We start from the raw sequence: 24,135 nt of genomic DNA, 5'->3' as shown, positions 1-24,135 counted from the left end.
CCCTGAAAACTCTCCCCCTCTACTTCCCTCTTCCCTTCTCACCTTTTTTCTCTCCGTCTGACTGTTGTCTCAGCTCTATTCATCCACACTGCCACTCCCCTGCCTTTTCCATTTTCTTTTGAAATCCTTTCATGCCGAGTGATGCATTATTTACCGTTATTTTCTTCTATTCGCCTCAATCTAAATTATACATATTTTCTAGCAGAAGGTATTTCTTTTTAACACTTAACGTAATGGCCTTTTTTGTTTGGGATTCCTTTAGACATGTAAGGACCCATTTAAATGTGATTATTAGCATGATTGCTGTTTACATATCAAACCTGAATTTCAGTTTCTCGGTCAGATTTGCTGGTTTAACACAGTGGCAAAGTAATCAGACCATTTGCTAGTACCACACTCGCTCTGTAAATACCTCACGACGAGTAAAAGTCTTTAAGGAGACTTTCCTTGTGCATGTCAACCAACAGAAGCTCCGCTCTCCCACAGAAAACACTGCTCCTGAAACACCTCATCAGTAGCCCCGCCCTCAATTCTGTGACTTTTTGACATCACACTACATCACTGTGTCACACTGTTAGTTTGGCATACAAGTATTGATAAAGCACAGCTGCTTGATGGTTTTCATGGCAATGAGTCATGCGTGTACGAGCTGACCAATCAGAGGAGACTGGGTATTTAGGAGGGGGGCCCTTAAAGAGACAGCAGCTAAAGTAGAGCATTTAAGACAGTAGGAGAATGAAGTGCTGCCTAGATTTTGCGCTGATGTGCAGTAATTTAGAAATGTTTTGTCTGAATTTTCAATGTGTTTATATCCCTTTTGTATTGCACGATACCCAGTAATGTCAAATTCCTCTAGGGTTTTTTTTTTTTATTTTTAAGCATCTTTTTCTCTTTCTCTCTTTTTTTTTTCTTTATTTCAACTCCAGGCCCAGTTTTGTCTCCCTGCCAGAATCACTGAGGACCCACTGCGCATCCAAGAAGAGCAAGAAAACTATTATTCTGCCCAACCTCAACAGCCTGCCAACCTTCGGAGCAACGCTCACTAGAAAATCTTCATAAAGGATACAGAGCGCTGAAGAAAGAGCACTTTTGTGTCTCGTTAAAGATAGCCGAGGAGTGTGAGGAGGCACCGGCGAGAGGAATCAGGTAGGAGGTTATTTTTCGCAAAGATAATTTATTTCTTATTGTGTATTGAGCTGAGGTTCAGTGTTTCCAACATGGACTCCTTTGTATGACTAATGGCTGTGTTTGTGTGAGACTGTGTGTTTTCCCGCGGACACAACCAGCACGTCTGACATTTATGCACCTGCAGTGTCAAATACACGTACACAAACCACATACCAGTAATTATTTAACCACGTGTATGCAGCAACACTTTCACTGTAGGACACAAGTGCTTTGCCTTACAGTAGCCTCAGCTTTCTCGCCGAATGTGTGTTTCCATTTGTGTGTGTCAAACTGTGTTCCTTCAGTGCATGTGCGTGAGTATGCGCGAGGCCTGTGGCGCGCCGTTTAGCAAAGGGGTGAAAGCCTTAATCAGTGTCTTCGCTGGCGTGTATAATGCCATCTTCCCTGCTTTTACTGCACGTATTTTACTGGCAACACTGTCATTAGCGCTGACAGTACTTCACTTACCTCAGCTGTTATATTCCTTCTGTGTGTGTGTGTCGGGCAGGGGTACGGAAAGTAAAGGGATAAAAAGAAGTAATTGTTGTAATTATTTCATCTCCGTTCCCTCTCCGCCTACCGCGCTAGTGTTGAGGAAAATCTCGCTACTCTGCGACGAATTTAAAGCAGAACAAAGCTTGGTTTATCCACCTTCATATTCATGAAATATGCTGTGATCATGTGTCATTATGTTAATTGCTATTGTCAGGAACAGACTCGGTGTTCCTGACAATAAGGAATCACAAAAGAAGGGAGGTTACACATGTAATCACTGTCAGATGTATCAAAAGATGCACTTGGAAGCATGAGCAGCGCCATAAAAAACAAGAATCAAACTAAAAATGTCATAAACAAAAATCAATATTTTAGGATGATGTTTTAACACTTTTTGGGAACGTGACTGTCCTGTATTAATTTTGTTTTTGCTGCCCTACTCTATCAGCCGGCATCAAGTGCCATACATCATTTGATTCAGGAGAACCATAAGTTTCAGTCTAGTTGGGCCAGGGGAAGAAGCTATGAGCCTTTTGCTCAACGAATCACTGCTGCAGAGCATGACGGCGTAATTATGTTCACTACGGAGCCCCTGAATGTCCAAACAAGACGTGTGCGAATCCGCTGTAACGCTGAGAAACCCCCCCTCCTTTTTTTTTAACCGTCTGTCTTTGAAGGTTAAGTAATAGTATATGCAACCATTGATGCTCCAAATCCTCACCTCGTATGTTGAAAGTAGATCCTTTCATAGTATTTGTAGGGTGTAGAATTCATTCACAGTCAGCTGTTGTCTGATTTGAACTTTTGTGATAAAAGTGAATACATGAAAATAAAGGCAAGCCTGGACGAAAGAGAATAGAAGAAAAAAAAAAAGAACAGAATAAAAGTAGATATATGGTATTTGTAGTATCTGACTCAGGAGCCGTGTGCAGTACATCACACTGATGTATAGTTAGTATAACACTGAAGTGAACACGACTTTGTTGTGTATTGTTTATGAAATTGTGACAACCAGCTGGAAGTGACGCCACATCACCGCTAACACAGTTGTAATCAAGTTAACTGCATCCACTACACTGTGACTATAATTAACCAATGTATAGTCCAAATATGGAGGCAGTAAAGGCTAAATCTATCAGCTAAACAGTACACATTTTCAAACATATGCATGCACAGTGGCGTCTTATACGAGTGCCCATTTACTATAGTCTCCTCTTTGCGAATAAATCTTAAAAAAATATATATCTAAATTAGTCATGCAATCTCGACTGCAAGCAGCAATTACGCCTGCAGGGTTGAATTTGAATTATCTCTTCCCGTCTCTGAATCAAAATATGTTTTGTTGTTTATGTTCAGATCACTTTCAGAGGCTCAGCAGTGCCACTCGCAGTCGAAATGCAGATTTGACCTTTATTATGTCGCCGTGGAGCTAAGTTACAACCAATAAATGAGGCAAACAGAATGGAAGCTGGCGGACGGTGGCTGCAACAAACACCTGATTTGAAGCTTGTCATATTTAGTCAACTGATGCCTCCTTCGCCTCTTTATTCTGTTAAGCTGTGACAGTGGACTTTTCTAAAATATAATAATGTGCACACAGCGATTCCTCTCCCTCAATGTCAGACATGGCTTCAAGTGTGCGTTGGACATAAACTCATGTGACTCCTTCCGTGCAGCACCAGTCACTTCGAATTTGAGGCTCTCTGCTGAAAGGTTCAAACGTGGACATCAATCAAACAAGGCTGGAGGGGATGTTTATCACACGTAAGACATTGGCAGTCTCCTTCCCTAACTCTGCTGTAGGCAGGGGTCACTAGCTGAAGGGCTGATACGCTCGTCCATGCTGTGGCATGACAAAACCACCCAGTCACTGGAAGGGGGACAAGAAAGAGCCAAGGTCAGCCCTCAAAAAATGAAAGTAACAGGACAGTGACTTCACACAGAAGGCAAGTGAAGACAAGGGAAGGGAAATGTATTCATATAGCACATTTCATACCCCGAGGCAACCCAGAGTGCTTTACGGATAACACGGGCGAAATCACAGGAAATGAATTATAAAACCATAAAAGTAGGCACAGAGATACATTTAGAATGAAACAATGAAAGCAAACAGCATAACAAAGCTAAGCTAAAACAGTAAAAAAAGATCGATTAAAAGCACACAAAATAAAAAAACAAAACAATATCAACTAAAGGTTGGATATAGAATAAGAACGATTAAAAGCAACGGTCAACAGGCATGTAGGGTGGATTTAAAAGTAGTTGACACTGTCTCAAGTGTTAGCCCCTCGGGCAATTTGTCCCACATTTGTCAGGCCTGGAAGGCAACTTCACCATATTTAGTCCTCGGCCTGGGAATAGCCACTGATCCAGATTCAGCCAACCTGAGAGGTCTGTGAGGTTCGTTCTGTGTCAGGAGGTCTGACAAGTGTCTAGGACCCAACCTGTGCCAGCGATCTGAGAGCCGGAGTTATATGCTGAGCTGAGTTGACGGGCCGAGGGAGGGGGAGAGATGCTGTGGGAGAGACGGGAGGAGGGGGGGGGATACATCTGCTGCAGCAGTAATAACAGCTTTACTAATTGAGATATGAATATATTATGGATTGTAAAGTGGAAAATGAGACCTTCCCCCCTCTGTCTCTCGCGGTTGTCTCTGAGTAAATATGATGTGTTATGCCATGTGAATGTACGTCATTTAAAATCGGCTGTGACCTGATTAATGAGTTACCATGACCCTGTGGAAATGTGTACGGTTCGTCACACGGTTACACAGTGATACGGTGGTGCACAGTGATATTTAAAGGCTTTTTTAGCCCACTTGTGAAACTCTCGGGGGGTCTCTGTCGATGGCACTGGCATATCAGTCATTTCAAATCACTTTGGTCCAGTCAGTTACGGAAGCATAGGTCCTCCGGAGGGCCTCGTTATATGCTTTTCGAGTCTGACAGGAGCACAAATAGAGGCGTTCTGATCCTTTTGTTGAAACACAGCTTTTGATTCACAAACCAACAACAGCCGGTGATTATCCAAACCACATCGTTACAGGATGAGTAGGCCACAGCATACAGGGGGTATTAAAGAGACATGGGGAATGTAGAGTAAGACTACGCGATGATTGCCGTGAGCCAAAGGCACTGAAATCATTCCAAGAATGCTCAGGAGATAATATTGGTAATATTGTCTCAGTTTAAAAAAAAAACCAACAGAGAAACTATTAACTCTAACGCGCAGTTAAGGGAGGCAATTATTGACCTACTTGATGAGATTTAGGGATACGTTAAGTCTGCCCTTGTCACAGACATTAGCAGCATTGCTAAACCATGTGAACACTTCAGGTGTTTGCATGCGGCTGCTTCCAGTCACATGTTGGCTGTGCTCCTGGGCTGCCGCTGCGTTTTTAACGTGCATGTGTCGGATGCTTTATGCCCTGTTGTTTCATGGAGAGAGGTGTCTGTTTTCCACAAACAAGGCAGGAAATTGAGGAGACAGGTAAAAGAGCTTTGGATTTTTCAGGCTTTCCCAGTTGTCAGGGAATTGGTGGAACCGTTTCTTTTTTTTTTTTCAGAAACAGCAGCATCTGTACAAATGGAAAGGACACGTTGACACGCATATTAAACCTGTATTATGTCATGAGATTGCGCCTTCCAGCTTTAGCTTTAACGTCCGGCAACAGGAAAAGGTTAACTACAGTTCGGCACAGAATATGTTTTGACATTCTGAAAGGTTCATCGCAAACATTGAAATGCTGTAGAGCAATCAAGCTACAGTTTTTTGGCCAATATTTGAGATATGTGGCATTAGTGGTTGCTTCTGTTTGACTATTTAAAGAGGAAGAAAACAAAAGCTCTTTCTTCTCAGTCTATAAACTTTTTGAGACGGTTCATCCGTATGATGACTGCGACCTTTAACTGACCAAACTGACTGAACTAGTAGAGCCTCAGCTGCTTGCTTTTGGTGTGGTTGTATGTTTAATGTACTGTATCGCTAAACCCATGGTGCCATGGTTAAAACAATGGCAGTGACAACCTGACCGGTGACAGGCAGCGAATGCATGAGGGAACTGTTGCACACCAACACAGTGGAACACGCAGTACTCACTGCATGTTTATTCTCATTAAGGCAACCAAAACAGGAAAGTTGATCTTTTTTTTTTTTTTTTTTTTTTGTGTGTGTGTGTGTTGTTCAACACTTATTTTCCTAATTTAACAGAAAATATTTTGTTAACATTAAGTTTACTCTCTTTTTCTGATTTAAGGCAAGATTAATTGCCTCATAATTAGCACCTGTCTTCTCATCCCCAGATTAGAAACTCTGGTCAAAGTAAATCACTCGTATTCCAAGTTGTCCGTCTTTCTCAGAGGCTGTGTTCGGTTACTGTCCAGCTGTGTCAACGGTGATAACTAGCTAATAGCAGCTTGTTGCAGCCAGAGACAGCTACAGCAAAAAGTACAGAGAGCAGCAGTTAGCGGTTACCTTCTCAGCTGATCTGCTGCCTCCTATTTGTTTGGAGCAGGCTAACCCTCTGACAGCTGGGCCTTATTTACACGTTGAGCCTGTAAATACACCTCGAAACCAATTTCCACCTTACCTCACAAACAAATAATCAAACCTGCACACACATCTTCACTGCGATCGAGGGGAGCTCAAGACATACAGTGCTGCTGAGAAGAAGAGGAACCGACGGCGCAGGGCGGTAAGGGGTGAAGGAAGTTAAAATGCAAGCCAGCGTCTTCATGGGATGGATAGTTTATCGCAATGTTGTCTCATGTGCCACAGCCCAAGTGTCTGCTCACATTCCGATCCAGCCCATTTAACCATCAATCTAGCAAATCCCGCTTTAATTATGAGCCGTGCCTCTTCTCCCCCCCACAAAACTCAATCAGAACAAATAAAAGAGCCTTTTCAGCTATAATGGGATTATCGATTGGGTGGCAGCCTAGAACTGAGACTTTGTGTATGTTTGTGTCTGGCTATCTCTGTGTGTGTGACAACCATGTGTGAGTGCAGAGCAGTCCGGAAGTGATAAATGGAAAGTCTGTGTGTGTGTGTGTGTGTGTGTGTGTGCGTGAGCGAGAGAGAGAGAGTGTGTGTGTCAGCATTGTCTGGAGTCTTGTCTGTGTGGGTGCTGCCAATGAAGGGCTGAAGGGAAGACGCATTAAATTACCTCACAGCTTGAGTCTCATCAAGACTGTGACATGTTTTACTGATGAGTTCTGAGCTTATTTTGACTGATATCCACCAAAACTTTTATTACTTGGCTTTTACCATCGCCGCAGTTGTCAAAGTGGCTGTAATATGTCCCATGAGGGCACTTTTTCGACTTCAATAACGGCTAAGAGTTGCTGCAACTCGGTTTAGCTTTGATTGCCATCAGTGAACGTGCATTACGGTAGCTGGGAAGCAAACGGCACCCATCAATTACCTTTTGATACCCAGTTTATTTGGCTTATTTCATTCTTTTTTCTTTTGCAGAATTCTAATGTTTCCGAAGGTGTTACTGATGAATATTCAGCCACTAAATGTGGTGCTCCGTTGCACTCCTTTCATTGCAGCTGTAAATAGTAAATGGACTTGCATTTCTATAGCACTTTTCCAGTCTACTGACAACTAAAAACCCTTTACAACACTTGTCAGATTCACCCATTCACACACAAACACACACACACACACACACACACACACACACACACACACACACACACACTGATGATGGATTCTGCTCATCAGGAGCAATTTGAGGTTCAGTATTTTGCTCAAGGACACTTGCTGGGTGAGTCGGGATTCAACCCAGCTACGCTCAAATTAGTAGACGACCTGCCTACATCCTTAAGTGGTCCCAGTTTGCCAAGCTAACATTGCTAAAGCTAGCTAACATTAGGACGTATACTATGCAACTCTATTGCTACAGTACCCATTTTGACTCCCCCCCAACAAACTACCAACTAACAGACTATTGATCGCTGACGAAACACAGATACCATGTGATGTTATATTATTATTATTATTATGTTATACTATTGGCTGACAAACCTTGTTAGAAGCTTGAACCAACCGTCTTACACGGAGATAAACAAAACAATCATTTTAAAATCCTTAATTGAATTAATGATAACGTCGTTAAGGAAAATAGATGCATGTTCTGCATGTTTCTAGAAGCTCTGTAGATATATTGTAAGTTTTTTTGTCCACATAAAATTGTAATCAATATGACCTTTGAGTTCAGTTGCTACTGAGGTTTATTTACCGTGCAAGACTATTTGTTAATAACCTCAATTTGTCAACGTGCATACATCCGACCAAACCGCTGTTTATTTTCATCATCCAAAGGAAATGACTCAGAGATGTGCATGTTTGAGAGATCTCAGAGGTTAAACTGCACTTAAATCTGCATTCTTGTTCGTAGGAGGTTATGTGCTCCATCTATATTCAAATTGCAGTGGAAATTCAACCCCTTTTGGGCTCCCAGGCGGAATTATCCTATTCTATCCTAAGATGCTGATGGTCTTTTGCCACTATCTGTCCACACATTTAGATCTATAATCAAGTCCTGATTCAGATGTTAGTGGCTTTGCGCGCCTCATTTTATTTTGTAGGTTTCATCCTCACGTGTCATAGTTTGTTTTTACGCTTCTTGCCTTTGTCTTTTTCCCATCTCGTTTCACCCTGACATCCACAAAAACAAAAGGCAGGCAATAAAGGCAACAAAGCAAGAATACAAGAGAGCAAAACTAAACAAACACAAATCGGGCAGACATAAGGAACACAGGCTGCGACGCAGGCAAAACACGAGTATGAAAACAAGAAAACAAGACTGGGAACAGATGAGAAGATACAAAAAGAGTTATGGGCAAATGAAACACAGGTGAGCAGGAGAAAAGGGGTGGGAAAAGACAAAGACAGAAAGTGCAAACAAAAACATGACACATGAGGATTAAACCTACTAAGAAGTACAAGGATACATAAAAAAAAAATTGTAGTTATCTGGTTATTATTAGACGCTCACTGACGTTATACTTAAATCATGACGTTTCTGGCTGCGTGTTAAACTTTGTATATTGTATTATGGCAAACAAAGTGTACAATACTTTCCGCTGTCTTGTCTTTCATTCAGTACCGGTCAGTTTACACGCGCAAGTCTCAGCTTTGATTAAAATTCGGCAATAATGGAGGAGAACGAGATGTAGAGCAGAGAGCAGAAAGACCCAGTGAAATCCACCTATCCACACTCACGACTCTGTACTTCTGTCTGTCACCTATTTCACCGTCTCTCTAGCTTTCTTGCTAATAGGGTGCCTATATTTTCACTCCCTTCCATCTGTCTGTGAAAGACAGTGGCTGGTCATACAAAAATAAACTAATAAACACTTAGCTTTCGATATTTCTCATCTTTCTCTCTCTCGCTGTGTTTCTGCCACTCCTACTCCTTTTTTTTTTTTTTTTTTTTGTTTGCGGTGGCAGTCAGTGTGCCAGTGTGCTGTGTCTAGCATTTTGCTAATCCTGCTCATATTAGGTTACGTCACCCCGGCCCTCTCCTCCTTTGGTTCAGCGCTTGCGCCATTAGCGAGCTTATGCTTTGAGTCTAGCTGCCACGCGATGTGCTTTTACTTGCATGGGTGCATTCAGGAAGGCAGAGCAGACGGTATGGTGCACACATACTCAGATAAGCCCGGTGACACAGAGGCGGACGTGCACTGAAGACGTCACAGGGAAACTGGAAAGAGAGTGACACCTCTCTTTCACGTTATGTCATGTTTCATGTTTTGCTCCGGCCTGATTCTCTTTCACCCGCTTAAATTCATCTTTTTTAACATCACCTTGCACTTTTTCTGGCTCCCAACGTCCTCCCTCGTTCTCTCTTCTCCACTCTTTGAAGTGTTAATCCGCTTGCCAGGTCTGTTGGCTAATGAAGCTCCATCCTTGAAGTAATTATCAGTGCCTCGTGCGCGCGAGAGTGCCAGCAGTGACAGAAAAAGGAAAAAAAAAAAAAAATGAAGATAAATCGCAATTATAACTGTAACTGCAGTCACATTTCAGCAGAAGACAAAGACAGTCCAAGATGGCTCTCAAGTTACAGTATATCCCATGACAGACAATAACTATCTGAGCAACTATCAGACGTCTAAGTTACTCATGCAGGAAATATATGCAGAGAGAAGAGAAGTGACACAACGGGTGTGGGGAAGAGGAGGTAATTGAGACAATAAAAGGGGAAAAAGATAAATAAGAACAGAGGAAACACGAAAAGACATCACGGCCTCGATAGCATTGGCACAAGTGGAGAACATTTAAGTATGAGAAAGACAGAGGGAAGTAGGAGTTACACAAGCCTCATTTTATCTGTGCTAATCTTCGATGACATTAACAAGACCCTGCTCTCCACCAGATGAAAACATAGTTTTCTAGCTCACAGAGGAAATTGGGAAAGGAGGCCCCTAACAAGTCATTAATAGAAAGAGAGCTGGTTAGTTTAAAATGGGTTAAAAACATGCAGTTATACAACCCCTGTTTGTCTTAAAGTGGGCGAAACATGAGCCTACATGACCAGTTTGGTAACATCCAGAGCAATATGTATAGCGACGTGGTTCTTCTTGTTCTGGTCCTTAAACTAAATACAGTGTGGTATTGCTGCTGCACCCAAGGGATACCCTACAAACCGAGCGAGTGGGAGAACACAGGAAGGAGAAAACAGCAGAGAGAACGAGACGTGGCCCGTATGCAGCGAGCCATACGTGTTGCATAAGCTGACCTATCTGGTGCTGTAATCAGATCGGTATGTGTGCAAAACAACCCTAATCCAGAAGCAACAACATAAGTGCAGCTCAAGAAGATAAAAAAAAAAAAAAAAAATGTAATGATTGACAGTCAAAGGGTGGAGGCAGAGGAAGAAGTGTCTTTGAGAAGTGTGATCAAAGATAGACTGAAACATTGTTCAGACTATTCTCTCACAGTGACTCTGTGCATCCACGCTCAGCTTGGTTTTTTTTCTTTGAGGGTTTTGAGTGTCAGTTTTTCATGGGGGATACTTCTCGCACCGGGGAGAAGTGTATTTGTGTGAGTGTATTTTTACTGTGTATCTAGTACATATATATATTTCATGAGCGCAATGACCTTTCCATGTAATCTGTAATGTTTACTATTCTCAGAAGAAAGAGGCAGGTCTGTGGGGGATGGGGTGTATGCTTCGAGATTATGACCATATACAAGGATGGCTTATGGGGGTCCTGGCACAGGCATGTAAGAGCCACCCCCACCCACCCTACATGTCATGGGAGCAAAAACCAACCCAACCGAAGGAGACAAAAAAAAGGGGGAAACAACAATTATATTGTGTGTCTCTTTGTGGTAGTTTTGTGTCTCTCTGTAGTCAGTTTGGATCTTTTTGCTGGTGTGCTGCATCGTTTTGTAGTTGTTTTCCATGTCTTTGTAGTCTTTGTTGTTGTTTTTCATGTCTTTGAAGTTGTTTTGCTTCTCTTTGTAGTCGTAGTTGTTTTTCATGTCTTTATAGTTGTTTTGCTTCTCTTTGTAGTCGTAGTTGTTTTTCATGTCTTTGTAGTTGTTTTGCATCTCTTTGTAGTCGTAGTTGTTTGTCATGTCTTTGTAGTTGTTTTGCATCTCTTTGTTATCATTTTGCATTTTGTCATATTCTTAGTAGTTGTTTTACATGTCTTTGTTGTTATGTAGGCGCTTTGCATCTGTTTGTTGGATTTCTTTGTAGTCTTTGTCGCATCTGTGTTTAGTTGTGTTTCCTGTCATTGTTGTCAGTTTTACATTTCTTTTTGGTAGTTTTATTGACTCTCCGACAAGAAATGTGTTGTCACGTCAAACAGAAGCTGACTCTGTGGGCTCCTGGGCCTGTGCCCGTTTGGCCCGTTCTGTAATCTTTCCATGACCAAGTCCAGTAACTCCTTGTTCACATAGATTTTGTTGGAGGACTGTTCAGCTTCCATCCACTGTAGGGATTGGAAATATTCTGTGGTTGGTCATTCAAGCTATTTCTGTTTCAGTGAGGTTTCACTGACACTTTGGGCACCTGTACAGTCGAAGATGTAGCACCAATCTACAGCATCACTAATATCAGAGAATTCTGAAGGTGTCATTAATGTACAACTGCTGGAAACCTCTTTTCTGCCAGTTTACAGCTGTGGGGCTATCTGACATATTTTGTTCTTTGTTGTTCTTCGTTCTGTGCACACACAGTTTAAGTATTATTGTTCCTACGGTCTAGATTCTTCTAATAAAGGGATGATATGTTTTGCACTGAAGAGAGCAACAGTCAGTTCCCAATGGATTGATACGAAACCTGATAGAAGTTAATCAGGATAGGGGTATTATATAAGATATCGACTGAGAAGCTACTTTTAGGCTACTTGAAACTACTGTAATAAAAAAGGCAGTTTAGAGAGAGGTCCAACACTGCTAATTCTGAGGGAATCTCAAAGTTTGAATAAAGTTTGCTGCTTTCCTTTTAGTATCCTTTCAAAACCTCCTAGATCGGTTACAGTCATTTGACGCCCATTGCTGTAATAATGAAAGATATAACTCACATAGTTCCATTTAACAGTTCTGAAACATCTTTGATGATGAACCCCATCTTAAAATTTTCATCTGACTTTTTTTTTTTCCAACACTGCAAAAAGGCCTCAGCAGTCATCAGACTTGATTATTCAGTGTCACTGTTGTGACAATTGTTGTGTTATACTGTGTATATGTGTTCAATTAAATTGAAGTGATGCTATAACAACAGTTTGCTGATTTTTCTTTTTATCTGGCATCTGTTTGAACAGCAGGCACTGCTTATAGTCTCACAGCTCTGCAGGATATTTCATCCTGCTTGCGACACGAGTGGCAGTCTGACGTCACTCTCAGATGTTCTGTGATTCGTTTTGTTCCTCTCATTCCATTTGATCTGCACAAATACGCCGCATGCTCAGCCTACAACTTGCAAAAAGGATGACTATGAGACAAATTGCAGCTTATTTGAGCACAGAAGAACCCCTTTGAACTAGCGACTGTCTATTCACGTTACGCCTGATACTTGCAGAAATCTTAAATAATACAGGACTCAGGGCCGCTGTACCGAAGTTCTCAGTAAACAAACAAGTGAGCGACTTAACTCAGTGTACAAATACCAGATGATCAGGTGCTCACGAGAATGTGGTGATCTCTGTGAAGAACTGAACTGAGGTGCCACTTACTTATTTTGAGTTCAACTCCCAAGCGACGCCGTATTTCATCCAACCTTTTGCTCCGTGCTGATTTTCATGCCACTCTCAGCTGCAGCCGTCTGCTCAAATAAGCAACTGTGCCATTTAAAAAAAAAAAAAAAAAAAGTTTGGATGCACAGTATTTTTAGAATAGTTACAGGAAGTTATTACTGGGACATAATTTGTGTGGCTGTGTGTACGACCGAGTCTCAATTAAGATGCTCACACGCACGCGTGCGCGAACACGGACTTTCGCCGCCACCACTGCTGCACACACACATCCACCACCAAGAAGACGAATCTGGAGCACTGAATGAGGAACAGTGTGTCGTCTGAGACCTAGCCCTGTGTTATTTTAAACTTGGGAAGCATGTCAGGGTTATGTTATCTAGGTAGCCTAGAATGAGAGTGACCCATTAGCTACTTAGCACACACTACACGCTGTATGGGTTGGTAAATAGGTGGGAAGAACTAAAGGTTGCTTCAAAGACAGTCCAAACTCAAAAACTTACCCCAAGTCAAGGAAAGGAAGAAGTTGGAGAGAAAGAGCAGACGTTTTGTTGTTTGATGCTCTGGGTGGCTGGTTCTGAGGCCCACACTTCATCAAATGTAGTCACGATCAGTATTTCAAATTCTCGAATGTCTAAATTCATTGTCCTATCCTATCAGACCAGGATAACATAAGACCATCATTTTTGTGCTTGGACCGAAACAGACATTGCGCATTCCTGCCCGATTCATTGTAGGCTGCTCCAGCGGGAGCCTGCGAGATCTTTAATTTGTGCTTTGGCAAATGGTTTCAGCCATGGTAACAGGACACTATCCTCCAGCCAGCCTGTTTAGTTACATAATATACTCTCCAAACCACTGGTAGATGTTTGAGGGGCAGGGGCGAAAAAAATGAATGAAAAGGGCACCACCTGTTTACCATGGTGCACCAGTATGAAGGAAGTCGTTTATAGTGAAACGAGGGCACTTTACTGTGTTTTGTCCACTGGAAGGGCACCAGAGAGGGCATCGTAAAGTATTCTGATTCTGATCTACCATAGGGGCATTCGAGAGGGCACTTTTGCTGCGTCTTTTGGGAACATTGGGGATCCTTGCATGTCCTGCACGATGTCCTCAATTGCCTTGTTCTGTCCATAGCCCAAAGATATTTAGTTTACAGTAGTGAAGAAACAAGAAAATCTCTGCATTTGACAAGCTGGAATCAGAGAATTTGAACTGTTTTGTCTTAAAACAGCTGGGACCTTAACCTCAACACACCGTTATTCTTTTTTTTAAAATACATATGTAATTATGAGACACATTGGTGCGCAGCTCAATACCTGATTCAAATCCAATCCTATGGGCACACACACACTTATAGAAAAGCCGCTAACTTCGGCCACGTTAATTAAGCACATTATACGGTGCGCTTTTGCTAAACTTGGAACCCGTGTGCGCAACCGAGACACACTTGGCTTACAAAACGGGGAGAGTGTGGCAGCGCTCATTACCGTCGCAGTCAGACGTGTGTGAAGCCATTGTTTTCACAACCGGAGCCATTGTTCTCCCAACCAGCTTCTGTTTCTGTATGATCACAGGCCATATGCTGATATGCCTACATGCTCGTACCTTCGCGGCGGAGAATAATGCTGTACTGTCGCCCACGGAGAAAATTAGAGAGAGGACAGGAAAAGGTAGATAGATAGATGACTAGATAGATAGATAGATAGATAGATAGATAGATAGATAGATAGATAGATAGATAGATAGATAGATAGATAGATAGATAGATAGATAGATGCTAGTGTTTGTGTTTACTTGAACTCGATGTACATCATCCCACCTAGAGTGGCTGCTGGACATTGTTACTGCTCCGAGGAAAGGCACAGCCACTGATTCCCTCATTTTAAATTGGATCTCCTGCTGTGGCTCGCTGGAGGGTGTCAGCTAGAAGAGAGAGAGACAGAAAAAAAAAAAAAAAATCCAGACATAATTATGGGAACATAGTCTAACCCCTGCCAAGCTGTCAGGGAGGTGAGAGAGCTAAAGAGAGATAGAGGGAGCGAGAGAGTACAGCAGGTAAACTGAAGATGACGGCTTCTAAAATTTCCAAAGCAGCCCAGGGGACAATAGGAGTTATAATGAGGCTCGCTCTTGTTATCTGTCTCCGAGTGTCGACTCAAAAACAGCTGTTTACTTTCTCCAACATTGTTCTTTGTCATCTCGTGCTCTCTCGCTGTCTCTCCTCCTCCCTCCCGCTTTCTCCCTCCCTTTATCGCTTTCTCACTTCTTTCTCAGGCACTCGTTCTCGCCGTCTTCTCGCACTCCTAATCACAAAAGCTTTCCCTCTTTCCCACGCTTCTTGTTCACCCGCTTGCTTGAAATCTTCTTTTTCCTCCTCGTGCCGTTTTTACCCAGCGCTGCTTTCGCTGCTTCTTTTTTTTCTACCGCCTCCCCCGACCCGCGGCTCATTTTCACCGTCTGACCTCATCACCTTGGCTCCGTTGTATCCATGTGAAGAAGAGAGGGTGGCACTCAGGAATATGTCTTTTGATTAATTTATTCAATCGTCCATCTGGTTTTCAGCCACCCGGCCTTCAACTGCCTCCCATTCACATTTTATCATGATTCATTGTCCTGAAGCATCTCTTCTCCCTTCTGTAGCTATTTCTCTTCCGCACAGGCTCAAGTCACATCCTTGTGTGCTATCTGTCAGTCAAACAAGATTCAACATGTGCAGATACGTGTTCTGTAACCCCACACAGTAATCAAAGAAAATCCCTTTTGAACAATTGTGTTTATATACTCTGTTTAAGTTCACATGCTTGAGTGCTTAAAAAAACATGTTTCCTCATACTGTCCGGTGCTGCAGCATCGTATTCCCCCTGTGTCTGAAACACACCTGCCTCTTTAAGGCCCCTCCTCATGAATACCCAGTCCCCTCTGATTGGTCAGCTCACATGTGTCCGACCCAGCATCTCTAACAACAGCTGAGCAGCTGTGCTAAATAAAATTCTCGCATGCCGAACGAGCCATTACCGGCATAAATTATGCAGATGTGTGACATGGTGAGGCAGTGTGACGGTCATAAATTCCTGGAATTAAAGGCGGGAAAACTGATGAGGCGTTTCAGGAGCAGTGTTTTTCTGTGGGAAAGACGAGCTTCTGTTAGTGCAGACTCCTTTTTTTTTTTTTTTTTTTTTTAAACTGAGATCTTGTACGTGCACAAGAAACTATTAACACAGCACAGTACGGTGGCTACAGGCCCTCGCCAGACTGAGTGTTTGGTTTGTCCATTCTGGGCTCCTGTAGCAACATGGTCGATTCAGTGAGAGGACATTCCCCCTTTGCAATCATTAATGGTTGATTCTAAAGTAACAGCACAATGATTCTTGATTTTAGGTGATTATACACTAATAAAAAACATAATTATGCATATATGCAAGTAAACATTTCAGATCATCCTAAATCTTACACACTGGATCTTTAGGTAGAACATTTACATTGTGTAATTACTAATGAAACTTTGGCGCTAAGATGCTTGTCCTTAAAATTCAAAGTCTGTTGTGGACTATCAGGGTTTTAAACTTTACTTTGACATTTTGATTGATTTACCTGAACTGTTCTTTCTCCAGGTTTCTCTCTGATAAATGTACAATTTGAATCTGGTTTGATTAAAGTGCCTTTCGTTAGCAAAAGCCTCCTGTTCGGCCGCTTGCGTCAGACAAAGAAATCTGCTTTCAAGTGGGAGACTAATGAGACCCGGTTCAGAGCGGATCGCCCGGAGTGAAGAATGAAGGGAGGGAGATATAGTGAGAGAATGACAGGTGGGACGATCAATTAATGGGTGTGGGGGGGGGCAAGGTTAAGAGTGGAAGTCGAGGAAGGATGGAGTGTGGTGAGAATGGAGGCGTGAAGGGACTGGAGCGAGCGTATAAAATACCGAAGAAATGATTTAGTAGTGAGTGACCGCATGGTCGGGGTGAAAGAGATAGAGGGAGGCTAGAATGGTGATAAATCTTTTAAACGTAGTCCGAGGCTCGAGTGTTTGCTGCACTTGTGCGCCCGGGCGGTTAGGGTGCATACTGACCTCGCATTCTATGCTAAACTCCTCACTATCTTATTCGTCAGATTTTTTGTTAACGTGGCTTATTTTTTCAAACGTTAGGGCACATAAAAAGTAAAGTGTGTGAGGACAATGACGAAAACCAACAGCAAGAGAACTGTGTGCTTGTCTTTTTTTATTTGTGTATCCACATCTTTGTGTGTTTTCCGCAAGGCTATTCAGCATCAAGAGACATCGCAAAGAAAAACAACCTCTCCCGCAACACACAAGTCTCCTAATGTTATGTATAAGCCTCTCTCGCACAAACACACACACACACACACACACACACACACACACACACACACACACACACACACAGGTTTATATCCAGGTCAGTGTTTCTGGGCAGCTTGTAATGTTGACTAATCTTGTGTACCGAATGTGTGTGTGTGTGTGTGTGTGTGTGTGTGTGTGTGTGTGTGTGTGTGTGTGTGTGTGTATCCAGTTGAGAAACAGTGAGTACTATAATGCATCTACTCACATCTGGAGCTGCCGTTTAATCCCAGAAACAAAATGTACTCATCTAGTTTAACATCTAGTGTGTGCATGCATGTAAATTATGTGCGCAGGATAAGGCACAAAACAACCTGCCGTGCACACTTACTGTTCTAACTGTTCTAACGGCGGCGTCACGTTGAACTCGACTCCATCCTTTTTGATGATTTGCACCCCCTGCTAGCCGCAATTTAGAAAAATAAAGTTCAGCTAAATGGGTTTATACTCAAGACTGCGGAGTGCTTGCTAGAAACATTATAGCTTTTTTAAAATTAGGATTTGAATAGTTCAGTCAAGTATCTATCTGATGCGAATGCGACAATGTTATATATGTCAATGACATAGTTAGCTTTAAGATCCATGCTACGCTAAGCCAGCGTGATAACAACTCTCCCGGACTAGTTTTGATTTCATGAATGTTTCAAAATTTTGGGATGTGCCGGTTTGACCCGTGCTCAGTTCCACCGTCGCGCGATGCATTCCGAGCGCCAAGGGAGGGACAAAATTAATCATTAACTTATACACACGTCATCCTGTATCTGCAAACTACCAACAGAATTAAACATTGTTGAAGCTCATACAATGTGTAAGATATGGCCGGATAAAACTTTAATGAGTCCCTCTGCGAAAGAAGATGGCAGTGAGGAGCGATGAAATAAGAAAAAGGAGGGACACGAGGGAAAAAAATGAGCATTTTCCATGAAAGGCACTGAATGTCAGAGATGACGGACAAGCGGGGAGGAATCTGAGAGGTCTGACGTTGTTGTTGTTGTTGTTGTTGTTGTGCTGCAGAATCCACACGGTCTGATGATTTTGGATGGAAAAATGAAAACCGGGGACTGAGGCTTAAACCCGCTGTGTAGAAAGTGTTGGGAAAAAAAACAAAACCTCAGCTCTCTCTCCCCAAGAGACCAAGACGGTTGTTGTACCTCGGGGCGGGAGACAGGTGCTGATGCGCGTGGACTCTCACGTGCATTTAATCTCAGTTTCTGCTCCGTGCCTGCGATTCTCCAAGCGCTGCAACCGCGGTTGACAAATCTTGTCGTTTCGGAGATGCTAATTGGGGGAAGTGGCACTTAGTTAAAACTCCCGGTGTGAGATAATACGCTTCTCGGCAGGGGGGCTGCGCTTCGGGGACATCAGGGGAGACAGCGGGAGGGAGAGCGAGCAGGGAATATGTGAGAGAGAGAGAGACGGATAACCTTTCAGGCGGTAGCTCTGACGCAAAGAAGTTTTTTTACTTTTGCTTTTTCAGCATCTCGTCCACGGTTTGGCGTGCACATCTGGTTAGACAGGTGCAGGTGCTCTGACTCCACAAATGATTTAACCCCTTTCAACTGATGACGTGACATATTACAGCCTCAGCAGGGCTGTAATGGACTGACAGGACAAGGACTGTAGACAGCACCGTGACACTCTCCCCCCTTTGTGACTATACTGTGGACTCCTGCGTGGTGAAAGAGGGGTTAGAGTCTGTGCCTGTGCGTGAGTCTTTGTATGTGCGAACACACTATTGTCTTCTTTTGGGAGTTGGATGGAAGAAGGTGTTGTGTGTCTCTCATTTCTCACATCACCTTCCCACCTTCACATAAACACAAAGCCGTTAAAAATATGAGCTTTTTTCCCCCTCCTTCCTTCTCCGAAGATGTTTGTAAATGTTTGTTTACAGCGTCTTTGACATTCAGCTGCCGTCACCTCAGTCGGTCCGGTGGTGGTACATGTGAGAGCGGCGACACACAACTCCCGGAATTAATCTTCCACTGATGCCGTTATCGAGTTGGACTATTAATGTTGCGCTCAAGCGTCTGCATCTCGTCACGGATCTGTTATTTTTTTTCCATTTCTTGCGCCTTTTTTTTTTTTTGATCTAAATTTGAGAACATTCTTCCCCTTATCTTTTCCTCTCTCCGCCTTGTTTTCTGTGTAGTTTATCAGAGCCTTGTCTTCTCTCTCTGCTCCCCTCTCTAATTGCATCTCTTCATCTCTGCTCTCTCCTGCCCTCTTCCTTGCCCCCCTCTGTCTTTTATCTTCTCTCGGTCACCCCATCCTTTATTTGCTTTCTCTTCACTCCCGTCCTCGCCTTGCGCTGTAACATTTGTGACCTGATCATCTGACCCCTTGAGGACGGACGTTCTTGACCCCGGAGCCGAGAGTTCCCTCTCACTGTCTCTGATTCTCACGCGCTGTCGCTCTGTCTCTCACACACTCTTTCTCTCCCTCACACTTCCTGTCTCTCCCACATGCCCCCTCTCTCAGAGCCATGGGAGAGTTTCATAACGTGATCTGTCACAGCTCCTCTCGTATCTGGTGTCAAGCCCTTTGTTCTCTTTATCAGCCCCGTTCCTCTGTTCCCATGTCCCCGTTTCACCCTCCATTTCCCCTCCTTTCCCACCACATTTCCATCTGCATGCCTACTTAAAAAAAAAAAAAAAAACTCTGACTCTGTTTTGACACTCACTACCACGCAGCACTGAAGGGATCAGCGTTTTTTTTTTTTTTCATGTGCCGTCTTAACACTTAACAGCAAGTGGGAAGACCTGCAGGAAGACAAGCCCCAAGAACTAACATGTGCCACCGAGAGGCTGCTCACATTTGGATTTACCATCCGTTCCGAGGGGTCTGATCACAGGTTCACATTCACACCTGGCATTTAATGCATCTCGTCTCAAAATCAAGCGCCTGGTGACTTTGACCACGGATGACAAGAGGTAGCCTTTATTAGTCGCTAGTTATTAGTCAAACAGATGATTTAAGACGCACTTCAGACACAGAAGCAGACGGGCTTTCAAGGCGACGCCGCAACACCTTTCTCAAGGAAAAAAAAAGTCTTGATGTTTTGTATTGAATGTCGAATTCGGCGCAGATGGTTTATGATTTGCCATGGCTGTTTCTAAAAGTGTGTTGAGATTTCTTTTTTTTTCTCATGCAACAACTCTTATAATCACACGATTTGTAAGGGGAGTCTGGGGATGTTTCAGTTACTATGGTTAATGCCTTCAGAAACATCTGCTTCAGCTAAGAGAGCCCAAGCACCTCATTTACATGGAAGTGAACCAAATGGAAACCAGACAGCTTTTGGTCCAATAGGATTGTTGTTGTGCGTTGTTTCTTGTTGTTGTCTCACTGAAGACGTCCGCACACACTGCTAAAACAATGTGGTGACACGCAGACAGAGCCTAAGTCAACAGCGCAATGTGGTGATAACAGTGGATAACAGTGATTAAGATTTCACAGAATAATCACAGTTCATCACAGTGCATTCTGTTTTTATTCGCGTTTTGCACCGTGTTCAAACTTTCTGGGGAAACAATGTGGTGAATTTTTACAATACTGTAATAAAAGCCAGGTTCAGAAAAATGATGAAATTGTTGGCACAACATTCTTGGAATGAAATGCAAATCAGTCAGTCTTCAGTGAGTCAGATTTCCTTAATACAGCACACATCTATTTACTACCATTTATCATTCTTTAGTAAAAAAAAAAAAAAAATAAAATAAATCAAAGCTTCAGAATAAACAAAGCTGGTGAGATCCAAGAATGATGTCTGAGTCAATAACACCACGCTGGGTATCACACGGTGATGCTCGCATTGCCAGATTTGGCCCTCCGTGAGTGTGACCAGAGGAAGCACAGGGCAGGGATGCATATCGCCCTCGCCGCTGACGGGAAGAGACGGAGACAGAGCCCATTAATGGACAACCACCTGAGCTCCACCCTGTAAAACATCACAGCGGGGACGAAATCTTGACTTTGACATGGGAATGTGTCATGAGAGGTTGTGTCTCTTTCAATCAGTAATAACAGTGCTACAAATTCCCCGGTGGACGTTGAACGCGCGTCATTTGGGATATCAAAGAACACCATTCATTTTTGGCGTTTCCCCCGGTTCAAATTAGAGAAAGCTTTAAGTTGAATCTGCACTACTTACTGGAAACAATAGATTACAGACGAGCATTAAAGCCTCTTAGGCCGAGTCTTAGACACTGATCTGATGTCCTTAACTCTGAGCAGCTTGTAAGCACAGATATTAAAGCACCGCTCATGTGTCATTCGTTTCTTTCTGTGACGCCTGTTGTTAAAAGGAAACAAAATCTATTTATCTATCAATCTTTTCATCTGCTCTCATATTGTGTCAGTCTGCCTACTTTTCTTGTCTGATGCGACGCGATAATACCAGCAATCTGTGGGTCACTGCGACATCAAGGGAGCACAGTTACATCAGGACAGCGAGTGACTCGCTCGATAGTTTGCGCTTTCATGTAATTTCTTCATTACCTCCTTTTCTCCTCTCCATCTCCCTCTCTTCTCTCCCCTTCTCTGTCTCTCCATCTTGTTTTTTTTTTTTTTTTTTTCACTTGCCGGCAGCCACGCGTTGGCCTAGTTTAGCAGTGCAGAAGGTTTGTCAGCATCACCCCCAAAAGAAACAATAATAATGCGGAATACGCAGGGAGGGTAAAAAGCCATGCATGTATAACTGCTCATGCATAAGTGAATCCATACTGTGCGCAATGCATGCCTACTGTTTCAGTGTAGTCCAGGAGCAGATGCTCGACGTTCATGCATACTGTCCAAGTGTATTGTTGAAGCGCAAAAGCAAGTATACACCCCCACCCACACATGCGTACACACTGCTTTGCTTGCATCGTTGCATGTCTGCCAACTGGATCTCTTTGGAGGATATAACATTTCGCTTTAAGCAAAGCACACCTGCTCCCCTCCACAAAGTACGCTCCTGTATGTGTACATTCATGAGGATTTATCCATTTACATACAGAATCAGAAAAGCTTTATCAGAAAAGCTTTATTGCCAAGTACGATTTTACACATACGAGGAATTGTGGTGATGTTGGTGCATGCATCAAATAACTATTAAGTGAAAATATAACAAATTAACAATATAAACTATTTAAAGAATAGAAAATAATTAACAATATAAACGATTTTAAAAAGTAGAAAATATAACTATACAATATAAATATATAAATAGATATACAGTCACAACATCTTGGCGTTTATCGCTGTGTATTTGTTGTATTGGGTGCTTTTTTTGTGGGTTTGTTAAGTAGAACACAATCGATAATCACACTAGTCACTTACTCTGATAAGGTGGATAGAAATACACACAAGTGAGAGGCAAGAGAAGAGAGAGAACGAAAGAAAAATGGACTAACAAATGTGAAAAGCGCTTTTTGGACCTATCTTCCTATGAGTGCGTGTACATTTACACGCACTCATAGGAAGTACTCGTGTCACATGTGTCAGCACGAGTCGCTCCGCTGTCTGAACCAGTGTAGGGTTTCAGCTGACCCATGTAATAATCTGTTGCAGACAGTATAGGATGCTGGCCTGCAGGCTAACTGTATGAGAAGGCGTCCATCTGGGAGCTCCAGACAGTCACTGCCATCGCTATCATTATTTACCATGACTCATTGCCTGGCCTTCCCTTCGACTCATAGTTAATAAAAATAAATCAATATACACTGGGAACAAGATACTGTTTATGCCCCCAAACTAGTTCCGAAGAGTATTGGTTGGTAAGTTAATATAAAGTATGTAAAAACATTGTTTTGCAGTAAAGCTGAGTCACTTTACTCTGATTCATAAGAGAATTCAGCCCTGCCATGAACTCTATTCTCTCTGGACCTTATTTCTGTGCCCACTGATATTGGAGACAATGAGATTAAAGTGCCGGTCTATCCAACTTGCTTTTAACGTAACGACTAAAGCCGTGCTTTTGCTGCAGGACAAGGAACCTCTGGACGAACTCAGTGTGTTTCCCCCTGCAAGAACCAAGTACTATACCCCAACACCACATAGGCCGTTAGTCTGGGTGTAAGGAAATGTGAGTGTGGTCTTGAGAAAAGTAGTCCCTGGCACTAAACTTTGGGTAGAAAACTTGGCTCTACATGGTGAGCGGAGCACAATTACCCGGCTGAACGAAGAGGGAATGGTTTCTGAATACAACCCATATCCACATTTTCCCCTTCCTGTCCAACTAAGAGCCGATCCTTGAATGAAAAGTCTACCGCTCGCTACAGTCATCAGCGCGGTAGCTTAGCTTAGCACAGCTACTGCGGTGGTCTTCATTCAGCCTTGCAACTGTGCTCCACTCACCATGTGGTGCATTGTCAGCACACTTGGTGCAAGGGGACCGACTATGGACATTCATATTAATCACAAGACTATAGTATGTTCACTACCCAGAATGCTCCATTGTTCCCCTAAGAAAAAAACTGCTTTTCTTTTAATGCTAAAATCAAACGTTTTCAGTGTTTTAATGTTGTCTCTGAGCCCGTCAGGATGCCCTGTTCCTGACAACGTCAAATTAAATTTTTGATACAAGAAACTCTCTTGTGTTGTCGCTGCACCTCGGGCAACCTCGGGGTGCTATTCTGTGTCCCGCTCAGATACTTACAATACAGCAGTTTCACCTCACACTTTGCGCTCAACACAAACTCAGCCAATGTAGTGTTGGAAAAAAAAAAGAAATGAATGATTTAAAAAGACAGGCTGGGAATGTTGCACTGGGGGGACATCATGACATTGCACTAGACTGTCATTGCTCCCAAATGTATCACAGCAGAATAGGAACGGAGAACCATTACCATCATTATTTACCAATTTGATTTCAGTTGAAAATATTATTAGACAAGGTTTGATCAGACCAGTCTTTGTAAT

General features: G+C 42.8%; 1 protein-coding gene across 3 annotated transcripts in view; it reads left to right on the top strand.

Annotated features, from left to right (window-relative positions):
• Positions 1 to 24,135, top strand: part of LOC119014422 (protein phosphatase 1 regulatory subunit 29) — a 63,329-nt gene that overhangs the window by 20,881 nt on the left and 18,313 nt on the right. For 2 of the 3 annotated variants that reach the window (XM_037089584.1, XM_037089585.1), the window contains exon 2: positions 927 to 1,146. The gene's annotated coding sequence lies outside the window, so the exon portion shown is untranslated. Of the gene's footprint in view, positions 1 to 926; positions 1,147 to 20,087; positions 20,166 to 24,135 lie in introns of those variants that run through there. The other variant, XM_037089586.1, reaches the window with a different exon arrangement.

The sequence above is a fragment of the Acanthopagrus latus genome, chromosome 23 (assembly GCF_904848185.1).
Source record: "Acanthopagrus latus isolate v.2019 chromosome 23, fAcaLat1.1, whole genome shotgun sequence".
Classification (NCBI taxonomy): domain Eukaryota; kingdom Metazoa; phylum Chordata; class Actinopteri; order Spariformes; family Sparidae; genus Acanthopagrus; species Acanthopagrus latus.
Note: the sequence above shows the minus strand (reverse complement) of the source record. Positions and strands in the feature narration are given on the sequence as shown.